General features: G+C 32.4%; 1 non-coding gene and 1 pseudogene across 1 annotated transcript; both read left to right on the top strand.

Annotated features, from left to right (window-relative positions):
* Positions 1-3,673: 3,673 nt before the first annotated feature.
* LOC133833309 (small nucleolar RNA Z266) lies at positions 3,674-3,778 on the top strand. The gene has a single exon (XR_009892700.1). It is a non-coding gene; the product is annotated as a small nucleolar RNA Z266 (small nucleolar RNA).
* Positions 3,779-3,989: 211 nt separating this feature from the next.
* Positions 3,990-4,086, top strand: LOC133833314 (small nucleolar RNA Z266; annotated as a pseudogene).
* Positions 4,087-20,044: the final 15,958 nt, after the last annotated feature.

Here is a 20,044-nt window from a genome sequence, read left to right as displayed (position 1 = left end):
CTCTCTCTCTCTCTCTCTCAAGCTCTTTGTGTTAGGCTTTTTATCTGAGATCAATTTGTTTGTGATTATTTGTCTGAATTTTTTTTATTCAAGTTAGAAGTTCACTAATACTGTAGCATCTTAGTTTTTGCTTCATGATTTTTCCTCTATTGATGGTTGAATTTTGTTATGGTTTCTGTTATGGGCTCGAAAAGTTCTCCATAAATTCCACTTTTTGGTTATATTAAAGTAGTTCTCTGTAGGTTTCTTGTTCTGGTTTTGTGTTGTTATACTAATAAAATTAAGTTGCTCTTAGTAAGTTAATGATTTTTTTTCAGTGTTTCCTTATCCCATTTCATCATCTTTAATTTATAGAACTTCGGGAGGGATTGAAGTATAAGTAAGCCTCATGTTTTATTTGAATTTTTTTTGTATTTCGCACTTCAAATCATAGTATATCGACAAAATCTTCAAAAGAATGATTGCAGAGTTCTTTTATAAAAAAAATTATTGGTTTGCGGTTCCTCTTTTCTGGTTTGGTCAAAATCTAGGTTGGCTTTATTATTTTCTATAATTGGTACAAAGTTAGTTGTACCAAACTAGTTTTTTTGAGTTGTTGGTCTCGACAGAGATGTTAAGTAGCGGTGGTGCTCAATTATAGATGACTGCTTGATCTTATATGTGTTCCTACTTATGGTGGTGGTAGTGGTATTTTTTTTTTACCAATGTAGTGAGAAGTTATTTAAATATTTATAACTTTATTAGTGCGCATTAATATAGTTAGGGGTGTGAATAACATGGTTCCCTTGGCATAAGAACAAAAGATGTGCATTATGTGTTCCTTGGAACTGAAAAGTCTTATGTGCATTTAGAGATGGTGTCTCCATTTTTTTCCAATAAATCAATAATATACATATTATATGAATAACTTAATGAGAAGGGATGGTTTAGTTGCATATAAATTTTATAAGGTTACATTAACTTGGAAAAACATCTTTGGTAGAATATGCAACTGAATAAGAATATACCACAAAACTAAAAGATGGATATTACATTGAATAACTTACATTAACTTGAAAACACATCTAAGGTTGAATATATACTTTATATATATGCATTGTTTTAATGATCCTTATACTATACGTACTTGGCATATTTGATTATCGGTTTGTTGTTGGATCCCACTGTTAATTTTATGGGAAATTATAAACCATTTGGTGTATGCTATTTTCCCTCATCCATATTTTTTCTATTTGCTAGAATGATCTCATCTGTCTCCATTTGGTCTACTTCTCCTGCATTTTCCTTGCTAGAATATGGGTTGGGTTGTTTCTCTTCATGGCATTGCGTGTTGGACCAAGAATTTGGAGGTAATTTGGATTTGTGGATTCTTTATAGTTCTATAATTATTTTATTTATATCTAGAAAGGGCATGAAGCCATATTTTATTAAACTACTTAAATATGCAACTGAATAAGAATATGTTTTATTCTTTGTTTTTAGATCAAGACTAGAATAATTTTTATGCTTTAATGCATGAACTTATATATATATATAAGTTCTATTTAGGGCCAACTCCTATAATGAAGTTCACTCAACTTAACTACAGTTTGAACAATGTCATGATATTCATTAATTTTTAGTACATCAAGTAGCATTGTGGGAATAATTAAATTATATAGGCACGAAAGTATCAAATCAAAATGGTGGTCTTATATATCCTTGAACGCTTTGTTCATAAAAATATTTCCAATTTAGGGTGAAGCAACATTCTCTTCCAATTTATCTCCCAGTTCCCTTGTAAGTTTGGTTTTTTTTTCCTTTATCTTTCAAGTATTTATTTAGTTTTGAAATCACTGAGTTCTTTTTTTTGTTTTGGTTATGTGTTTGTTTGCAAAGGATGACAGTGATGTGGTATTGATGGCCATTCTTTGTAGGTAGAATTAGGTTACATTATATTCAATTTTCTTAGTAGAATGATTTTTTTTGACATGGTATTTAAGATACAGATAAATCAGTCCTTAATCCTAAATCCAACTTGATCGTTGCTTTAGTTCTTTGTGCATACGATTTTATTCTTTCTTTGTGTCAATTCCTTCTAATTGTGGCAATAAAGTGAATATATATGTTTTTTATATTTGTTTGTTTGTTGGGGACAAAAGAAAGTCTCACATATATCTTTAAACGTTAAACTTAGTGAGTGTGTGGGCTTTTGATGTAGAAATTCACTCACACCGTCTAATTCTCTAATGAAACTTTTGTGTGTGTCAAAATTTTTCTAATGCTAATTGAAGTAAATAAAAAAAAAATTGTGCTAGAACTAGATCTAATGTAAAATCTTCATGAGCAGTTAATAAAATATTAGTTTCGATGGTTGGAGGGATTATTTACATTAAGTTATTGTTTTACCTCTGCAATTTATTGGAGATTATAGCTTTTATAGTCATTATTATTCATTTTATTTAGTTACCTTTAATGTCAAGTTATACAATTTTAAATTGTAACTGGTTTGAGTAAACCGTAATAATTTTTTTTATAAATGTAACCTACTGCAGTTTTTGGAATCATTCAAATGTTCAGAACATAAAAAAGAAAAGAGAAGACACATTTCAAGAAGTATTTACTGTCCATAGAACAACATATATTTGTATATTTATACATGTAAGTGTGTATGTTAAATTGGATTTATTTGAATATTTAGTTGTATAATTTCCTTTTACCTGATTAGTTCATTTTAATCAAATGGTTGGTGGACTAAAAGCTATCAGTTTGTTATATTGTTAATGTGTTTCTTGATTGATTTTGATTGCACTCATCATGATTTTGACTAAAAGCTTACGTAAGGGAGAGTAGAGGGGGCAGTTACCATTATTCTTCGCAGCCCTCATTTTCAAAATCTAAAGAGAGAGAACTAGATAGCAAAAAGAGAGAACTTGTGCTCTCAAGGGGTTCAGCCAGCCTAAGAATTCTTCTTCGAGTAAGTTTCAATTGGATTTTCTTTAAGGATTTTAGTATGAATATGTCCTTAGAGATCTCTTGATATTATAAGGAATTGGAAACCAACTTTGGAGAAGGAAACTCCATAGTCTCGGCTTAGAGAATTCATGAGCAAGGGGTAGTTAAGTACAACCATGTTAAACTTTGTTTTTCTTTAAATTTGACTATAATAATACCAAATTTCTTTCTTTGAATGTTTGGTGATTTCAGAGTCCAGATGGTGATATTATATTTTGATTTGGTGTTTGAAATATATTTGATGATCTTATATATGTAATCAATAAGGAATGGTCTAAAATTTAAACACTGTATATATCCATAATGTGTGTGTGTATATATTTGATGATTTGTTTTGATAAATATTCCTTGCATATATTACTCCATTTCGGTATTGCACTCCAACTGTCTAATTTATTTAACTGAGTTACTAGGTGGATCAATTGCATTTTCTATTAGATCGAATAGAAGACTAGTGAGTGGTGGTTCTTTCTATCTATTTCTATGAAAACCCAACAATGAGTAGCCATTTTCTTTTATATATTTCTTAACTTCTTTTTTTCAATTTATTTTTTCTATATTAATGTTTTTTTTGTTTTTTTTCAAATGTAAATGATTCTTTTTCTCTTAGGTATGATTTTCCTACCTATATTTTAGATTTTTTTCAAGTGATTTATTAATTTCGATTTGCTATGTTTGGAATTGGCAAGAATGATGATTCAATTAGATGTGTGAAAAGGAGAACAAAAACTTCTTTCATGAACTCAAAACATTTGAGGAATTTGAATTGTGTGACTTGTTTATCGCAACACCTATATTAAGTTTCTGGTCTTAGTTGGTCACAAACACTTCCCTGGCCTAGCATGTATGTGTTTGTTTCTTTTTTTTGAATTCTTTCCATTTTATTTATGTTACTTCTGGAGATATCCCTTGTTACTCTGGTCCAGTAGCTTTTTTTCTTTGATATATATGTTTTGGAATGGTTTGTTTGTATTGGTTTTGTTAATTTTGTAATGGATTGGGCAAGAATGACGAATTAATTAGATGCGTGAAAGGAGAACTCTTTATTGAACTCAACTTTGAGGCATTTGAATTGTCTCACACATGCCTGTCACAACAATCCTCTCCATAAAAATGTCTATACATTAGCTAGGCATTTAAATTTGTGATCAGTATTATTCATTATTTGTGGTCTTACTTTTTCTTAAATAATAGAGTGGCTTTCAAAAATTCATATAAATAATAGAATGGCTTTAACTTTTGTTAATTTTTTAAATTAATTTGCCAAATTGGTAAATGATTTTTCATTTGTGAATCAACTTATTGTTACCTTTGAGTGTAAACATGCTGATCTGTGTTTTCCTTTCCTTTTAACTTCTGTAAAGAGATTATAGCCTTCTGTTTTCCAGTTAATGAATTGTTTCAAAATAATGAATTTTCTTCTTCTTCTTCTTCTTCTTCTTCTTCTTCTGTACAGTTTCTGTATAACCTTATGACCAGAGTGAGTTGAAAAGAACATAAGCAAGAATAAGTGTTGTTGCATCCTTAAATTTCACAGCCTTCTCAAGAAAATCTATCACAACTAGTAAACGTTTATGATAATTTCTGACCAAAGGATCACTCATTTGGTTTTTAATATTTATTGGACTTGCACACTTTTGATAAAAATGAATAAAGATTGTTATTTTTGGTTTGGATTCTATTATTATTTTTGATTCTTATGCAATCACAAACAGTCTTCCCATATCTTGGTTATCTTTCTTTGGACAGTTGGCTGCTGCATGGAATATTGTTGGTATGATCAAGAGTTTCCCTCTCCTGCCTATACCATACATTTTCTAATTTCTCACTGAAAATTACTGAAATTTTCACTTACTCAGGAGTGTTTGTTCTTATTATCCTCATTCCTTTTGTTGCCACTGAGAGAGCTAGTGTCAAATATGTCTTCACTCACTTCAACACTGATAATGAGCAAGGAATCGGCGACTCGGTGACCCCAATTTTTGTTCTATGTAACAGAAGGGTCAGACTAATTCTTCTTGTTTTTCTTATTATTGTAAAACACTTGCACTATTCTTTTTACCTTGTATTTCATTATTGTAAAACACTTGCACTATTCTTCAGGCAAGTTTCTTCTCATTTTTCTGTAATTGATGTCCAAGAGATGGATGCAATAGTGTCAAGTTTTAATGCTTTTGAAACTAAGGAAGCAGGCCCACTAATTCTAACATGGACAGTGTTTCTTTGTCTGATCTCATCACTTCCGGGAAAGAAGAAAACAATGTTCTAATGGGATGCATTTCAGTTTTGCCTTTTCTTTTCCTCCCTGCACTAACTGTTACAGTATTTAATTAACACTGTATATGCAGGAGATTGATCATATTAGCTATGTTTGTCAAGCTTTTGAAGCTGCATCTTTGAGATTTTTTCTTCAGATCCTCGAGAGTGACTTATTAAATGAGTCAGATGTAAGTTATTTTAGTTTATCTAGGTTCCTATGTAATAAGTTGAACTATGTTAGTAAACACTACACTATACTATATAAGCGTAATTGACTGCGAATATGTATCACTGTCTTGTAATTACTTGTTAGTGCCCAAATAACTGAAGGTCTAGAGTTTAGTACCTGTTTGAGCTCCATATTCTATTACACCTCTCCTTTAAATGAGATATGAGATTCGATGGATCTACCCTAGAAATAATAGTATCATTCTAAATTCTTTTGTAACTCAAATCTTCCAAACTTTTAACATGTTGTCTCAGTAATTAAGCACCTGAACCAGAGATGTCTTTAGGGTGAAATTGAGGCCCCTTTAACATGAAAATGTTAATGTTTGTTTACTATAATATGTATCTATTCACTGTGTGATAGCAATATTTTGAATTTTGAAGTATGTTCACCTGGTATTGCTTGCTTAGGTCTTATATTGTATACAGTTTTTTTATTTGATTCATATTATTTAATTTTTTTTAAGCATATACCTTACCTTTTATCAGCTATTGCAGGAGAAAAATGTCTCTTTCTCCGTCAATTGGAGGAGAAAATGATACTTAATTTTGAAGGCTTTGTGTTGGGCAGCTGTAGAATATTTTGTGCTGAAAGTAGTAACTTTTCAATATGATGAATATTTAACACTACGTGAATACTTAAAGAACATTTTGTTGTTGATGACAGTGTTGAATGTTTTAAACTAATTTGTGGATTGTTAATACAATGTTGAATGCTTTTACTTTTTGTTATTTGAAAATCAAGTTCATTTGATGATGCTAGTATATATTAGAAAGCTAATTTTAATTATATAATTTTTTTTTAAATATAATAGAATAAATTAGTGTTATATAAATGAATATATAATTAGAATTTAAACTTATTTAAATATTAAAATAATACGAAAATTGTGTTATAATATCTATTACAATAACACAAATAATGTGTTATACTAAAGTGTGGTATAACACAAAAAATGTGTTATACTAAAGTGTAGTATAACACAAATTTATAAGTACTGAAATGTGTTATATAATCGACTATAAATTATATAGGTGTTGTTTGGTAACACTTAAAAAAATAGTTTTTTATTTAATTAATTAAAAATTTGACAATTAAATATAAAATTGTGTTTGGTAACTCTATTTTTATTTATTATTTTTAAAATTTTCAATTAAAATTCATTAAATTTTGAAAATAGAATTTTTTCACTTCAAAGTTATTTTAAACAGTTTTCAAATTTTTGTTTTTTTGTTATTCTCTTCTTCAAATCAACACCTCATTTTGTATTGTTAAACAAAAAATAAAAATAAAAGTTATCAAACACATTTATTATTTTTTGTTTTTAAAAACAACAAATAAAAATAGTTACCAAACATATTTTTATTTTTTAAAAATAAAGAAACAAAAATAAAAATAATATTTCCATTTTTGTGTTTAAAAAACTCAAAAACAAAAATTTTACCAAACACAACCATAATTAAACACTTATCTATTTATTAAAATAACACAGAAAGTGTGTTATCGTTGACAGTATAATAACACATCTGTAACAATGATAAAGTGTTATGTAAAGTACCCTGACCTACGATAACATAGTCGGTCTTAACACATCAAAAAGTGTTATGGTATGTTTTGATAACACATTTTTAATGTTATTAAAAGCATTTTTTCTTGTAGTGCATGAAAGAACATTCACTCCATAGACATTGACCAATTATTCTCCACTAATATAAATACACATAACCAAGAATCAAAAGGTCTTTATAAGCTTGTAATGTAAGACTAAGGTTAGAGGAAGATAAAAAGTTACATTTAGGCTCAATTCACACAATAGCATACATTTTTTCTAATATTTAGATCTTCCCACAAACTTCCCATACAAATCTAGAATAAATAATATTTTATCTTCTTCTTTTTACATTGATCTCACTATTTCCCCCACACTTATTCTTTTGCAATATATATTTTTGAAATTTTTCATTGCAAACTCTTTTTATTTCTTTTTTTTTTCAATTCACATTTCATAGGGAAATAGGCGATCCATTACATTCACAACACAACCCAAACAAAAGAACCATTACATAATTTTCCTCCCTTCTTTATAATATCCATCCCACAAAATAACATTCACTTATGACTATGGTGCAATGGATTACAAGAAAGGTTTACAATTTTCAAAGCTGCAAAGGTCTAGATGTTAGGAACGGTTCCTAGTGTGCAGCAGAAGTTGCGGTAATGGTATACAACAAAAAAATTCATGTACACAACTTTATATGATGATATTTTAATATGAAATATGTTAATCAATATATATAACATGTGATACGAACCACACCAACACTGTGATGAAACCCGACACCAAATATGGCACAGCCACCAAGAACACACGAAATGGGAATGAAGAACCGCGACCCAATTCTTAGCCAAGCACGAACCTTGGTATGAGGAAGACGCCACAAACGGGGATGGGAATCCGTTTGATAAGTCAGGTTGAACGCCACAAGGAACCCCTTGATAAGTTCTAATAGTTTCTTCAAGAACTCAAGAAGAAAAACTCACAAATTTCATTTCATCACAATCTGGTTTTTCCAAATGTTTTCAAGGCCTTATATAGTCGAAAATTACATCAAGACAAGCCCCTTTGTCTTCCTAAAAACTGAAAAATTAAAGACAAGCCTTTTGTCTTCCTAATGAAACCGAAAAATAAAGACAACCCTTTGTCTTCCTAATGAAAACCGAAATTTAAAGACAACCCTTTGTCTTCTTAATAAAAACCGAAAATTAAAGACAAAAAGGACTCTTGGACTTACACAAGTCAAGTGTTTGACTTTTCACAAAAAAAAACAAAGACTAAATAAAAAATACAAGATGACAAAATACAATAAGACTCATCAAGCTCCTAAACTGAGTCTTTTGGCTCGCGCCCTCGTCACCAGACCAACTGGAACTAGACTTGGATCTTTAGTCTTGGTGCCCTCATCATTCCCCCCCTCTTGAGAAGGATTTGTCCTCAAATCTTCACGTGCATCAAAAGGACTCAAATCTGAAACATTAAAAGTAGCACTAACAGTATACTCACATGGTAAATCGAGTTTGTAGGCATTGTCATTGATCCTTTCTAGCACTTGAAACAGACCATCTCCTCGAGGTAGCAATTTGGAACGTCTTTGTGCTGGGAATCGCTCTTTCCTCATGTGTAACCATACCCAATCACCGAGGTCAAAAAACTGCTTGTGATGACCCTTGTTAGCATCAAGTTGGTTAGTGTTTAAAAGAGCCTCCTTAACCTCACTTTTTTTTGCATAAAAATTATTTTGTTTTCTCTCTAATTTTCCCTCATTGATCGAACTCTTCTCTTTCTTTTCTCTCTCACTTGATTCGACCCTTTTCTCTCTTTGTCTCTCTTTTTTCTCACTCTCATTCATCTTTTCACTCTCCTTCTTTTGCTCACTCAATTTTTTTTTTATCACGCAATTTTTGCAACCTCACTTGGTCTTCATATACTTGCTTTGGCGTCAATGGAGCTAGAGTGATTGTTCGTTGACAGAACGTGAATGAGTACTTGTTGGTGAAGCCATCATGCTGGACTCGCCGATCAAATAGCCAAGGCCTTCCTAGAAGGAGGTGTCCAGCTTGCATGGGAACCACATCGCACAATACCTCATCCTCATACTTGCCAATTCGAAATGATACCAGCACCTGTTTTGTAACCCTCACTTCACCACTATCATTCAACCACTGCAACTTGTATGGATGAGGATGTTTAAGCGTTGGGAGCCCTAGCTTTTCAACCATGGAAGAACTAGCAACGTTAGTGCAACTACCACCATCAATAATAACACTGCATACCTTGTCTTTCACATGACAACGAGTGTGAAAGATGTTCTCCCGCTGCACCTCTTCTTCCTCTTCTTTTGCTTGCAAATTTAAGGCTCTTCGTGTGACTAGTGCAAGCATCTCACGAGATTCTGCCCCAAACTCCTCATCATCGATAGAAACATCTTCCAATGGTGGCATGTCAGCAAGATCTTCATCTTTAGAATCGATCTCACCACTTTCTCGAATCACCATTACTCTCTTGTTTGGACATTGGCTAGCTATGTGTCCTCGCCCCTGACATTTGAAACACTTTATCTCACTAGAACGGGACGAAGGAGGGGCTGTGTTACCTTGAGGGGTCGTGGCTGGTTTTGGTGTAAAGGATGAAGTAGGTTGGTCTTCTTCCTTCTTTGGATAGTTCGACTGCCAAGGTGTTGCACTTGAATTGTGTGGGCTCGGTCTTGGCTTTGAACTTGTACTACCCCTCTTGAGCTGCCTCTCAACTTTGATTGCCATATGCACCAAATCTTCCAATTCCACATAATGGTGTAGCTCAATTGGATTAGCAATCTCTCGGTTCAACCCATTCAAAAACCTTGCCATTGTTGCCTCCCGATCCTCTTCCACATTGGCTCTAATCATAGCCATCTCCATCTCTTTGTAATACTCATCAACACTCTTGGAACCTTGACGAAGACCCTGCAACTTAAGGTATAGATCTCGATAATAGTGAGATGGTACAAACCGTCGCCTCATCACCCTCTTCATAGCCTCCCAAGTGTCAATGGTACGATCTCCATTTCGCCTCCTATTGATGCACAACTGATCCCACCAAACAATAGCATAATCAGTAAATTCAATGACAGCTAGTTTACCCTTCTTCATGTCAGAGTAGTTGTGACAATCGAAAACCAACTCCATCTTCTTCTCCCACTCAAGGTATGCTTCAGGATCACTCTTCCCCTGAAATGCTGGAATTCTCATCTTGATATTTCCCAAATTATTGTCTACCCAGTTCCTAGCTTCCCTATCTCGGCCATACCTCCTATGGTTACCCTCTGACATCCTATCATATTCTTCCTCTAAATCGCCCCCATCAAACTCTCTTTCACCCTCAACATCCTGTTGTTGCACCCTGTTCCTCCGTGCCCTCCATTGCGTTCCCTCTTCTACCCTATCCAACCTCTCATGTATCTGCTCACACTCCGCCCTCATCATCCTTCTCATCTCCCCAATTAATGCTTGCATTTGTAGATTCGGAGCCTCAGGTGGCGGAATATCATTGCTTGCATTTTTCTCTGGATTTTGTGCCATGATGGAAATCTGCAAAATAAGGTTAGAATAATATGGAGAAAAGACCTCACCACACTCCCTCACGTGTTTCGCTCGAACAATATTTTCACTCAAATCCCCTCGTGTTTCACTCAATTTCAATGGCTTTTACCCTCAAATAGGCTCACACCTCTGCCTTTTTCCACTCGTATTCTTCTTTAAGTTCTTTGAAAACTAATCAAACAGTAAGATGGAGGTTCAAGCAGCAAATCCTACCAAACGAACACCGATGAACAATTGGCGAAAACTGATGATTTTTGGAACACTTGTGTGGGGTTTTGGCCAAAAGGCCTCTAGACCATGAGGAACAAGAATAGAACAAATTTTTTATTTTTTATTTTTTTATTTTTATTTTTTTTAGAGTTCGGATCCTCTTGGTTTTTTTTTCTTCTTCTTTCTTTTCTTTCTTCAAGAACAAAGAGCCAACCCGAACAAAAAAATGAATACCAAAGAGCCAACCCGAAAGCCAAGCAATTTGTGTTACTAAAACAGATTCAAGAACAAACCCATCTATGATTCAACAACACTCCCAATAACATGAAAACCCATCTGTGAAAACCGCTACCAATAACAATATTCCCCAAAACAATCCGTGGTACACAAAACAATCTCAGATTTCTCAACTAGTAAAGAAAATAACACAATCAATCCGTGGCACTAGAGTAATTTCAGATTTCATCAAGAAACAATTGAAACAAGGGAAAACAAATGAATTGAAATCAACAATACTAATTTGTGGCTCTAGAGTACTTTCGGATTTCACAACACAAAAAAAAAACAATTGAAACAAGGGAAAACAAATGAATTTGACAACAAATAGATTCGAACTTGAATTGAAATAAAAAAAAGAAAACAGATTCGGACTTAGCAATATCAACTAGTTTCGGATTTCAAGGGATTTCACAAAGAAATAATGGAAACAATGAAACAAGGAAACGATTCAACAAGGAAACGATTTAAATATGGAAACTAACTATAATTGTTTCGGATTTCACAAGAAGATCAAGGACAAAGAACTCAAGAACACGACTAGATGATGACTTTTTTTTTTTTTTTTTCAGAAAAACCTAATATTGAAATACGAACAGAAACACAAATGAAAAAAAAAAAGAGGATAGGCCAAACCGGATGATCCTAATCTCTGATACCAACTAATACGAACCACACCAACACTGTGATGAAACCCGACACCAAATATGGCACAGCCACCAAGAACACACGAAATGGGAATGAAGAACCGTGACCCAATGCTTAGCCAAGCACGAACCTTGGTATGAGGAAGACGCCACAAACGGGGATGGGAATCCGTTTGATAAGTCAGGTTGAACGCCACAAGGAACCCCTTGATAAGTTCTAATAGTTTCTTCAAGAACTCAAGAAGAAAAACTCACAAATTTCATTTCATCACAATCTGGTTTTTCCAAATGTTTTCAAGGCCTTATATAGTCGAAAATTACATCAAGACAAGCCCCTTTGTCTTCCTAAAAACCGAAAAATTAAAGACAAAAAGGACTCTTGGACTCACACAAGTCAAGTGTTTGACTTTTCACAAAAAAAAAACAAAGACTAAATAAAAAATACAAGATGACAAAATACAATAAGACTCATCAAGCTCCTAAACTGAGTCTTTTGGCTCGCGCCCTCGTCACCAGACCAACTGGAACTAGACTTGGATCTTTAGTCTTGGTGTCCTCATCAACATGTATATGAAAAAATGATACAAAGTGATTTACCTCTTGTTGCCTATCAATAATCCTTGAATCTTTTCGTATTTATTTCGATCTTCCAATCCTTGCTAGAGTACTCACACCTAGATCTTCCAAGACGTTCTCTACACCTCAAGATTTGGGTGGGCACATAGAGAACATGGATCAATTTTTTGAATCCAAAAGTATTCTCAACACATGAGACTTTTGATTATAGGCTAGAGAGAAAATATTTTTGTTTTTGTGAAAAAGATGACAGTTTTTTTTCTTCTTTGTTAAAAAGTTGTTCTTTCTATTTTCTATCATATATAATATATAGGAATTATTACCATAATAATAAAAAAAATCAATTATCTTTTATAATAATAATAATGATAATAGACAAAAATCTAACATTCCATTTTAAAACCCCTTTTAAAATATTTTATTAATTAATTAAAAGTAAAAATAAAAAACAAATATCTAATAACATCATATGCGCCACACGCATAGAGCAGTCCAATCCCTATGTGTGTGGCCTATCGCTTAAAAATAGGATTTTAATTTTTTTTCATGTGTTTTTATTTTAATTAATAATTAGATATCAAATAAGGTATCATATTTTTAAGGAAAAGATAACAACTTAAATTTTAAAATTCAAAATTCAAAATTTGAATTTCCATTATCATCTTATTATTAATTAAATAGATATAATAATCGAAACCAATTTTGACTATCAATATTTATTTATTCACACTTAAATAAAATAATTGATTAAAATCAATTTATTCTATTTCTACACAATTTCGAAAATTTCACAAATGCAATAACAAATTGTGCAACCTCAATTATCACATCATTGCACATTTATCCCGAAGAATAAATATTTTCCTCAAACAACCCATTCATAGTTTAACCCTTCTATTAACTCTTACCTTGATTAGTGTTGATATAGCTGCCCCGGGGACCTATGGACCAATAATTCCAAGCTCCAATAAATAAAAGATTATTAACCAAAACTCTTTGATTCAATAATCATATTTATTAATCTCATGATTATTCCACTATAAATATGAGATAGAACTCTTGAGAATTAAAGACATATACTTACTGAGTATTTTATGGTACCCATAAAGTGTCCATTGATATAATCATTACATACAAATTAATCCTCTATTGATGATACATAATTAAGTAGGAATAAAATTATCGGTTTACCCTTGTTGATTATATCATTGACTTTACAAGTGAAGGTTAATTCATAATCTTATTATGAATTTGACATAAATAACCTTTTAAGTTCCAAAAGCCAACCCAATAGGGAATCATCATTCAATCTATAAGAAGGTATACATTCCATATTTATTAAGTTATGTCCCCAGCCATATACATCATTGAGTCCCCAAAACAATAGTTCTTAGCCTGATCATTCTAACAAACCGTAACGCATGAATCAAAGGATCAAATGAAATATATAGAAGTTCATAGTAACTTCAGGATTAAGATTAGTTTGTATATGATCATCAGTTTAAGTGTTTTATAATACTACAAAACAGTATTTAAACAAGTATTATTAAATCACATCTGGTCCAGTTCTATATGCTCTCAGCATGTAAAGTACCTCTACTAAAGTGTCCTACTACACTAGTAACCCATATCTAGGTCACATGTATTCATAATACTAGTGGACCATACTAGTAGTAATTAATCTAAAGATTCCATAACTTTATTTTACTGTGAACTATTTAAGTTCATTATCTCAATCTCAATCCTCTCATACCAATATGAGATTGAGACCACATAGATGAACTTGGGAATTCTTTTATATTTACTTAATTTTATTAGCAATAATATAGTACATAAGCAACATATGTACAATAATTCAATTCATTCATCTATTATGTTAAAATCATTGTCTACTGCAATTGTTTTAAGGGCACAATTCCCAACAATCTCCCACTTGCCCTAAAGTAAATGATTCATTTCCCTTAACCCCATGCTTCTTACATGACCTTGAAAAGATTTAATAGATAAAGTCTTTGTGAATGGATCTGCAAGATTATCTTGGGTGGCAATCTTCAAGATAGAAACATCTCCTCGGTTTACTATCTCTCGGATCAAGTGATGTTTCCTCTCAATGTGCTTTTCCTCCATGTGACTTATGGGTTCCTTTGAATTAGCTACTGCCCCACTATTATCACAGTACAGAACAAGTGGTTGATCCATGCCTGGAACTGTTGGGGATTTATGCCCTAATTAATACCCAATTTCTTTGTAATCTCATTTGTTATCAATAAAAGAATAGAAATCATTTTTTGACTTGGTCAATCACTTTGCTCACAAGTTTTAATTTCATGATTATTTGTTTAATATAAACTTCTATAAAATCCCGAGCATATAGCTAATCATATTTATAGTGACGTAATCATGGTGGAATATAAATATGATTATATGTTCAAAATAATTAGTTAAAAGATTAGTCAGTGTACAGGATTTACACTGACTTGCCAATCTACAATATGATCTATTTACACATTGTAGTGTTATGTTCTTTCCAGAACATTAGCAAAGTAGATAAGATCGGATATATTTGTTACATCGGACATGACCGATATTGACATTTGATAGGATAAATAAACATACCATCAATATCTATTCTAACCATATCGTATAGTTGACCATTTGTAACGCCCTACTTCCTTAGAGTCATTACTAAGTGAGTTTAAAACGTGCATTTAACTCACTAATCGAGGTTTTAAGAAAAACGTGTAATTAAACAATAAATAGAGTCATAAACTTTGAAAATAATTCTTTTTACTGAAAATAATAAAGTGTTTAACATTTGGGATCCTAAAATACTGTTTAGAAATATTTACAACTCAAAAATATAATTAGAGTCTGCTAAACGAAAAAATTCAGGTTTAGTGCATTCAACTCCCAAAAATACCCCCGGCCGTGGCAGCCAGGCAGGCCAAACATGTACGCGCCGCTTCACGCTCTCCATACTCATGGTTGGTCGACTTTCCCCTTGCTCTTACCTACACCATAGAGCACCCATGAGCCGAAGTCCAGCAAGAAAACCCTCACAAGTAGAAAACATATGCATATCAAACATTTAACATATAAACAAGCCATCCTCAGGCTATACACGTACGACCATGCCATCCCAGGCGTTTTACCAGGCCCTGGGTTCGCGGTCCACACCATGAGTATATCCCAGGTATCCTTTAGGGTCTCACCCTAGCAACTCGCACTCTGCATGCTAAACGTTGCTCCCTGCCCCTTGTCGTTCTCAGCCTTCGCCGTTCCCGGCCGTCGCCGTTCCCGGCATTTGCCGTTAATTCATTTATATGAACACATAGTATAATTAAGCAGATACTTAAACACATATAAACTCAATCTAAGGGCTACGCTCTACAACTCAGTCATACAGGGTCGTGCCTTGCAACACAAGCTCTACGGGAACAGTAGTTTTCTTACCTATGTCCCGAGCTTTCCATGCACCGATGTCCAGAGCACAGTCCCCTAGTCCGAGCCTCGCTGAAACCCTAGTCACAACGCACCAACAGTATCCATCCATCAAGTTCTAATCCATTAAATAACTTTTGGTCATAATTCTAGTCTCCAAGACATTGAATTCTATCAATCGGGGTGATAAAATCCATCCCGAGCCTAAAACCTCTTTAAAGCCCAAAAATGCACTATGCGTCGCGACCCTAAGAACTCATGCTGCGGCCCCCAGCTCAACCCGAGGCCATGCCTCATTTCAGCCTACACGCACCGCGACCCTTCCTGAAGGGCGCCGCGGCGCACCTCCATTTCCAGATGCCCCAATGTTCTAAGGGGTCGCGACTTAGCAAGAACAGCGCCGCGGCTCGACCCCTCGAGCCCAGAAAAACTCACCATTTTTGCCACGAAAACCGATCCAATTAACCCCAAAATCAACCCAACAACTCAAGTTAATGATCACAGAAGTTATACTATGGATTCAACAACAAAACCCAACATGAATTCAAGCTCAAAACCTCATCAAACTCCAAGTCAATTCTTCACTCCACACACATGCAATATTCTAGAATTTCAACTTAAAACTAGTATAATTCACTAAGATTAAAGCTTACCTTGAGCTGAGTTGAGTCTCTGAATTAGGTGCTTAAGCTTCAAGCTTCTAGCTCCCAACATTTCTCATTCCAATTCCTTAGTTTTGATTAGTTTTCACCAAAATTTCCCTTGGTATGACTTAGAGAAAATAAAGAGAGAGAAGAGAGGATGCTTGGGTCGGTTTAGTGAATTCTGAATGTTTCTTATGTTTTGTTTTATTTAACTTAGTCTCTAAGGTTACCTTAAGGCTCGGGGTACCAAAAACGTCCCCGAGGGAAAAATGGTAAATTTCCCCAATATTCCCTCCTAAACATTCTATCTTCAAATATGTCTCAAAATATTTATTTCCATAACCCGATAACCCCATAAAATTTCTAATACTTGAAATACCCCTCGACTCACCCCGAGTCAGATTTTCAACCCCGTTGTGACTTTCTAGCTAACCGCTCCCTAAGACTGTCTCGGGTCATGCAACACAGATATATCACAATTATTACAATTATCACATTTTGCCCTCAACGGGCTAAAATTACAAACACGCCCCTAATAACCAAACGGGGCCCACATACATATTTAATCCACCTAAACATGCCTCACTAATCACATATTGTAACAATAAATCACCTATTGCCCTCCAAGCACGCTAATCAAGGCCCTAAGCCTTATTAGCGAATTTGGGTCATTACACCATTGGTAAATTCAATCTCAATTATGAGTGGTTAGCTTTCTAATTGTTTGTATTATTTGAGTTCTTTGACTTATTTGTTACCAGCTTACCCTACGGACTAGCCCATACTTACATCTTGGGAACTCGATAGTATAATTGAGTGGGAGTGTTAATCATAGATTTGAACATCTATAGCTTCTCATGAAGAAGTGAAATGATGGTTTCCTTTAAGTTTGGTTCAAGGTGTTAAATGATAGAGATCTCATTTCAGTAATTAATATTAGTTAACCGAAATATCATTTACAAAGAACTAAGTGTTTTAAGGATATGATACAATTAGGGGTAAAATGGTATTTTAGTCTCGTCTCATTGTAGACCGTGTATAGAGGATTGAGTGACAATTATGGTTGTAACAATGGATAATTAATAGCGTATCTATATTTTTTATAGACCATTCTATGAATTCAAAAGTTCAATTCCGAGTCTTTAGTGGAGTTACGAGGAATTAATAAGTTAGTAAATTTATTTGTTAGATTTATGATAACTTATTGGAGCTTGATTTCATAGGCCCATGGTCCCCATTGTACCTTGGATAAAATCATCTAGATAGTCTCAATTAATTGATTTATTTATCAATTAGAATTATCAAAGTTGACCAAGTCAATTTTGGATAGTTTTCCAGAGTTATGTAATTTTGAGAAGAAAAGAGAAATTATGGCAGATTTATTAATTCAGATATATTGGTATCTAAATTAATAAATAAGTTTCAATCAAGGTTCAAATTATAAATAATTAATTTGATAAAGGATTTAAATAATTATTTAACTAATTAAATCAATAGAAAATAACATAGGCATTGATTTTAAGTCCAACGGGCTTATAATCAAATGGGAAACTTCACGGGCCTAAAGCCCATGATAATTTTAATCTAGGGAAGTTAATTGGCTATTATTTTATTTATTGTTTAATGAAATAAATGACCTAAATGAGTCAATAAAGGAGTGCTAAGAGAGAGTTGAAAACACAAGTTTCTGATAGGTTTTAGATTCTCTCCAAACATAAGTCATTTTCTAAGCCTCATTGTTCTTTTTCTCTTCTTCTCTCTTTACCTAACTCATGTGTTGAGAATTTCCCACTCTAGTGTTGGTGATCCTAAGGATACTTTGGAAGGTTATGAATAAAATTGAAGAACGATTCAGTTTTTTGGTAATACTCAGCGACAGAAAGGATACAAGAGTTAGAGAAACTAAAGGAATGACCCTTTATTCAACTGCGTATAATGTAAGTATTCTTATCATTATTTCTCTTTGAATTAAATTTTAGAAACATGTTCTAGGTTTTCTCATATTAACTTTTATAATATTAGATCTACATGAAAATAAATAAAGAACATGTATAAGTTTCCCAACAACTGGTATTAGAGCATTTGGTAATTCTTTAATTTCATGCATGAACATGTTAAAAATTGAATTATTTGATGTGTTTGAATAATTTGATGGATTTCATGATTTTATGAAGTATATTGAATTTTATGTGATTATTAACAATTTTTAGGTTATTTTGTTGTGTTTTCTATGCCATTAATTTTTATATATGCTTTATTTTGGGTAAAACATGTTAAAAATTAATTAGAAAACGTTTTTGGTGTGAAAAATTACACGAAATTGTTTTGGCCTGGCTGCCAACACCCCCGCGCGCACCTACGCACTGCCCCACCCGCCTACGTACGTCCCTCCGGTGTCGCCCCCTCCTGCGCGCGCACACGTCACCAGCGATTACTGTTCATCCCAATTTTAAAATTTTTTTTAAATAAAAATGTGAAAATTGAATATTTATAATCATAGAAAAAAAATATCAGATTTGTTTTATCATTTAAAATAATATATTTTTGTTGGTTGAGATTTAAATAATTAAATATTTTTACAAATATTCAAATTCAAATTTAAAAATAGACTAATAAGTTAATTTTAAATATTTTAATATATTAAATTTTTAGAATTAAGATATTAGATATTTAAGATATTTTCTTTTAAATACTTCTTATTTTAATAAATCTTTATCTGAAAATATAAATATATGTTTATTCTATAGATTTTAATATTTAAATTATTTGAAATTTGAAATTTGTTAGTTAGATGTTTTCATGGATATTTGAATTTGTTTAACTGTTTTAAGATATTTTACGATTGTTATAACTATTAATATTTTATTTATTTTTAAATGGTTAAAATATTAGTTTATTGTTCTAACAACACAAGATATTTTTGTAAAAATAGTTAAGATATTGATTTTATTTAAAATTTGTTAAATTTTGAAAAACATCATTTTTTTTAACCAATTAATAAAATATTTTTTTTATAAATGGGATTTCATTAACTTTGGTTATTTGTTGATAAATCCTATTTAAATTAAATTAATATTTTTCAAATTAACCTAAACCAAGTTGATTGTTGATAAATAAAATTTAAATTAACAATTGTTAATTGTTGATAAATTTCATTTAAATTGACTTATTTTTTGTAAAAATTTAATTAATTCAAATTTTTTGATAAATTCTAGAAAATTAATTGTGGCATTTTTGCAAATGAAATAAATTGTGGTATTTTTGCATAAATTCATAGACTTGCTCATATAGTATCATGATTAGGCTCATCCAATTATAACTTGTATGTTTGCACTATATGTGGTATTTTTGCCATTGGGCTTAGATGCATATAGTGACCCATATGTTTGTTAGATATATGGTTTGTGCCAAATAAAATAATCATAAAATGATAAGTTTTTTTTGGGCCCATTAAAAAATGTAAAGTTTAAATTCTTCTCTTGTGGGTGATTCCACTTGTGAAGGCTCATTTGCTTTGGATGACTATAGTGGGCCTAATTAATTAATAACAATTAATAAAATGAATGTTTAAATTCCTGTCTTTTGGACCTTGTATGGAAGTATGGGGGCCTTTGTAGTGGGAACGACATACT

Source organism: Humulus lupulus, chromosome 4 (genome assembly GCF_963169125.1).
Source record: "Humulus lupulus chromosome 4, drHumLupu1.1, whole genome shotgun sequence".
Classification (NCBI taxonomy): Eukaryota; Viridiplantae; Streptophyta; class Magnoliopsida; order Rosales; family Cannabaceae; genus Humulus; species Humulus lupulus.
Note: the sequence above shows the minus strand (reverse complement) of the source record. Positions and strands in the feature narration are given on the sequence as shown.